The sequence below is a fragment of the Bos indicus x Bos taurus genome, chromosome 5 (genome assembly GCF_003369695.1).
Source record: "Bos indicus x Bos taurus breed Angus x Brahman F1 hybrid chromosome 5, Bos_hybrid_MaternalHap_v2.0, whole genome shotgun sequence".
Classification (NCBI taxonomy): domain Eukaryota; kingdom Metazoa; phylum Chordata; class Mammalia; order Artiodactyla; family Bovidae; genus Bos; species Bos indicus x Bos taurus.
In genome coordinates, this window is record NC_040080.1 from 63,240,563 (window position 1) to 63,246,311 (window position 5,749).

Below are 5,749 nucleotides of genomic sequence, written 5' to 3' on the forward strand. Positions count from 1 at the left end.
GGCGGCTGCGGGGAGAGCGCAGCCCCGCCTACCGGGGGGCGGGCGAGCGGGAGCCCGCAGCGCTCCCTGGCGGCCGTCGGGGGCCCGGCCTCAGGGCGCTTGCCGCGCAGGCTGCCCCAGGCCGCGGCGCCCTCCGCCCTTCTCCAGCGGTCCCAGCGCCCTGGGCACCCCCCATCTCGCGCCCTGGTTCCCCAGCTCCTCAGGCCGGCCGCGCCGGGCTCTTAGCTCCACTCTGAAGCCCACGGGGGATGCTCCACAAAATCCTAGCGGCAATTCGAGCCTCGGCCCTCCTGCGTTGCCTTCCAAACTGAGGACCAAATGGCGGGCCAGATCTCACTCAGCCCACAATGCCTCCTCTGAGCGAACGCCTCCAGTCCGCGATCACACAACTCAACATTCCCCACTGACTTGGGGAAGCAGGGCGTGGAGATCTGGGGGTTATATATGGCAATAGTCCCAGAGGCAGGGAAGGCGCGTATCTCCGCTGGCGGTGACAAGAGTTGGGTAGAAAGGAAAGAGCACAAGTGCCCAAACTGCAGAGGAGGGGGAAAAAAAAACCACCCTCAATTTAGCTGCAGAAAAACCCCACAGAGAGGATAAGATAGCTAGCTGGCAACTGAAGGACTCCAAGCCCAACAGAAGGGGGCTTTTCCATTGCCTACTCTATTGCTAGGTTAAGGTGGTAGGGTGGCTACATTTTAAAAGACTCATCAGTTTCTCCCCAAAAAAAGGGTCGAGGTACTTCTCCACTGGAGAGACCAGGCTAATCAGGCAAGATCTAGATGGAGGTTGACTTACCAAAAAGGCAAAAAGAGAGAAGAAAAGTAGATATTGAAGAATTTATATACAATTTATAAAACATGATTCAGTGTCCTGTGCAGAGCTCAGCAACTCAATATATGCAATCTGAGGAACACACTTAGAAAAAAGAAGCATAGCACGTTGCCCACCCTGTCAAGACAGAGGCATAAAAGCCCTCTTTGCCTTCCGACAATCTATGACCCTCATCATTTTCATTATCTTGATCCCTTGAAAAATACACAAGTGCCAGTGGTTTTTCTTGGAGAGAAAAACTGGGGAACAGGGAATAAGGAGTGAGAGAGAAATTTACCTATCAGTATATACCTTTAATTTTAAAAAATTTTTACCATTTTGAAAACAAAATTCACAGTTTTACTGAAAACTTACCTCTTCCAGGAAGTCTTCCCTGGTTAACAGTTTCTTTTAGTTTTGACAGGTCTCCTTAACACTTCTATACTTAGTTTACACTGTCACAATCAGGTTGTTGTTTCAGGCGGGGTTTTTTTTTTCCACTTGTAAAAATTGAGATATAGTTGATGCACAATATTATATGTTGCAGATGTACAACACAGTGATTCACATTTTTAAGGTTATACTTCATTTATAGTTATTATAAAATACTGGCTATATTCTCTATATTGCAGTCACAATCAAGTTTAAATTGCACATCTTTATTGTTTTATTTCACCTTACATCTTTGACATACAGGAATCCAGTGTTTCAGAAGGGATTTTAAGCTCCTTCTTAGCCAGAGTCTTCCAACATTGGACTGTATATTGGTTTTCTTTTCTATGAAAAAAGGATGTTCAAGGAGAGAAGTAATAGGAACAGACACTTAATGCTTGATGATGATGAAGATGAGGCTGAAGAAGTAGAAACTGAAGGTAGCTTGGAATCTGATGGATAGGGGTGTTGGGACATGTTGATTTATCTATTAGCTTTGACAGACCTTCCAGGAAGGGCTAAGCTATGGTCCAGAGGATGGGGAGGAGGGGACTACATGGCCTCCATTGCCCAAAATAGCTTTTGGTAACCTGAGGAATTGGAGTCAGAGGTTGAACTGGGGTCACGTGCCTGGTTCTGGCTCCTGAGTGGAAGTGAACAAGGGAGTTTACGCCAGCCAGGTCCTCTGGGCAGCTGGAAGGAGGAGGAAGGGCTAGAAGAGTTATTTTTAATATTATTCAGAGCACAGAAAGAGGATTTCCCAATAGGGAAAAAAGGATATGATGTAGGTAACACAGTTACTTCCAGGGCTCAAGGAGATGCAAGGCGTGGGGATAAGGAGGCCGGAAGTGGTCCTAAAGTCCTCTTACACAAACTGTCCTTCTGGAGTACACTGATGCTACTACTGCTGCTAAGTCGCTTCAGTAGTGTCTGACTCTGTGCGACCCCATAGACGGCAGCCCACCAGGCTCCGCTGTCCCTGGGATTCTCCGGGCAAAGAACACTGGAGTGGGTTGCCATTTCCTTATCCAATGAATGAAAGTGAAGTTGCTCAGTCCTGTCCGACTCTTAGCCTGCAGACTGCAGCCTACCAAGCTCCTCCATCCATGGGATTTTCCAGGCAAGAGTACTGGAGTGGGGTACCATTGCCTTCTCCCTCTGGAGTACACTACTGTATTCATATTTGGATAACTAAGCAGATGCCTGCCTGTCTTTAAGCCTCAATTTTCATTCTAACAAACGTTTGCTGAGGCTTCACCATTGAATTCAGCCCTGTACTAACTGGTTTGGAGGTAGAAACTTAGAAGTAATGGTTTCAGGATTTCCCTGGTGGGCAGTGGTTGGGACTCCATGCTTTTACTACCAAGGGCGAGAACTAAGATCCCACAAGCCTTGAGGTGCTGCCAAAAAACAGAAAAATATATGTAATAGTAGGGTTTTTTTTTTTTAAGTAACAGTGTCTATTTTTGTGTTTATAAGTTAGAAAAACATATACATGAACATGAAACAATTAGAGAATATAGAATTCAATCTACTTTATGTGGCATTATGTGTTCACAATAATGTTGAGAGATGGATTCAGTCAAGAGGGTCTTCCTGGAGGAAGTGTGTTTTGTCAGTACTTGAAGGAAGTTATTGATGTAGAATGACAGGGAAATGGAAGGAAACTGGTTGTTTCAAGTACAAGGGATGAACTAGGAAGAGTTTAAATGGCAATAATTACCTAATCTAATTAGTAGGGGGGACAGCAAGCAAATTGGCTTGGCAGGCCTGTTATACCTCCTTGGGGATTCTGTAGCAGTTAACTCGGTTAAGGCATAGTGTTAATGAGGTCACAGTTTACTTATGTATCCCAGTTAATTTGTCTTTTATCTGACCAGATCCTTACCCGCCACTCTACACAGCTGTCTCACATGTGTAAGCCCTTAGTCAGAGGGGGTGGACAAGAGAGTTGGGTTGGAAAGAGTAAGTAAATTTGTTCCTCAAGATCACATACCCTTTTGAGAATGGCTCCCCATGACCATCTTCAAACTGGAAGAACATATTGTGTCTTGTTGGCAGGGAGGGTTCTGAGGGGGAAAGAAGAAATGTTAAAAAAGAAAAAGAAATGAGATCATTCCACAATTGGGACTTCATGTGTATATAATACAAAGTAAGGATTGAAATGCCTTCCTTGAAAAATGGCAAATGTAAGCCACAGTTCAAGGGAGGACCCCACTTCATGAAATCCAGACAAAATGGCCCAAACTTTAAAAAATCAATCCATATCCACCGAAATCTCCCAAATAAATGCCAATCTCAAACCGTGGGGAAAGTTGGAAGGTTTGTATCTGTTTTCAGGGCCTTGTTTCTGGACAAGCTGTCTCTCTTCCCTTCCAGTTACAGCAAGTCCCCTACATAAAAATGAGTTCCGTTTTGAGAGCATGTTTGTAAGTCCAACTTGTTTGTAAATCCAACAAAGTTAGTCTAGGTACTCAACTAACACAACCAGCTATATAGTACTGTATGGAAACAGGTTTATAATACTTTTCACACAAATAAAACAAAAAACAAACAAAAAATAAAAGATTTTTAATCTTACAGTAAAATATCTTGAAAAGTAAAGTAGTACAATACAACAGCTGGCATACCAGGGCTGGCATCATCGAGTGAACAAGCAAGAAGAGTTACTGACTGGAGGAGGCAGAGGAGGTGAGAGATGGTAGAGCTGAATGGTCATCAGCAACTGGAGATGAGGGCAAGCTGCAATTTCACTCCTGCCTGACATTGGTGGTACAAGTTCTGGTTCCTTGCTGAAGTCAATTCTATCTACCTTCAGGAAAAAATGATCCAGTGATGACCAGGTAGTAGCTCGTTTTTTTTTTTTTTTCTCATCATACATGACTCAGTAGCACTGGACTGCATTCTGAATGGCTGCTGCAACCTTCGTGTACCATTCTACATTCAGGTCCTGCACCTCAAAACTAACAGTGCCTCCTCAGATAAAGAAAATCCCCTTGCTGCTTCCTGCATTGTGAATCTCTGGTTCTTCAGTTACTCCTTCCCCTTGTCACTCCATTCTCTCAATTATTTTCACTTTTGTTTCCATCGCAATCCCTTGGTGCTTCTTAGTAGTACCAGCTACATCACCACCACTTTCGCAGTTGGTTATGGACATCCTGGGCTTGAAATAAAGATACTCTACTGTTGTCCTCTTTGCAGTACTGTCGAGTACACAAAAGCACAACCACTTATAGAGGATGCATGCACATGACCGCGTACACCAGACACACGAACTACCTGATGTTATTGGAAGTGTGCACGCACATCTGCATCTTTGAAAGTTCACAACCTGAAGGTTTGTATGTAGTGGACTCACTGCAGATCCTAAGGGCAACACCATCATTAATCATTTCATTCTTCCACCCTCAACCCCAGGACCGTATGGTGTGTGCTCAGTCGCTCAGTCATGTCCGACTCTTTGTGACCCCATGTATTGTAGCCCACCAGGCTCCTCTGTCCATGGAATTTTCCAAGCAAGAATACTGGAGTGGGTTGCCATTTTCCTCCTCCAGGCGATCTGCCCAGCCCAGGGATCAAACCCATGTCTCTTCCGTCTCCTGCAATGGCAGGTGGATTCTTTACCACTGCACCATCTGGGAAGCACCAACCACACCACACTACTCAGATAAAGATTTCCTGAATGTGGAGAACATGACTAAAGATTTATGCTCTCAAGACTAAAGCAGAGAGGGGGGTTGCACTGTAATAGTGTAAACATCTTTTTTTTTTTTTTTTAGTGTAAACATCTTTAAGTGCAATAGCAGATACCACTGTTCTTAAAGTGTCCTTCCTTTACTCCACTGTGGGAGAATTGCAAGGGCTCTTGTACCCACCTAGATCTAGTCTCTAATTGTTGATTTCTCTCTCTTTTTCATCTGTTCTCCCCACTTTTATCGACACTTTTTCTACCCTTGTAGTATGACTGAAAGCAGTGTAGTGACATTTCCTGGCCCATGAGGTCTCACTTCTATCAAATGCACACTTTTCCAGGCAAAGATGGTTCTCTATCTACCATAAAAATAAGTCTGGTTCTTCTCACTTCCACTGCTTTCTATAATTATTAAGAGAAAATGATGCAAAGTCTTAGCCCAGATCTTGGAACATTAATTTTCTGTCTCAAAGCACTGCACTATGCGCTATGCTGGCTCTAAAGATGAATGGAACTTCTAACTATAAACAAGGCAAAATATAGTACAGGCTCTAAGAGACGTGCAGAAGACCGAGGGTATCTGCTGTTGATACGGCCACTAAGCCACCTCTGTGCTTATGTATCAGGCCCGTGATCAGACCCCGCAAGTAGTTTGCCTGTTGACCTCGCCCCACCGGGCCATGTCTGCAGCTTCTCAAATACCCACTCCAGCGCCCTCGCCCTTTCTCGCCAGAGGTGTGAAACTACATCTCCCGACAGGCCGCGTGGTCCCCTTCCTTCCCCCCTCTCCCGGTCCCGAGCCATGGCAACGGC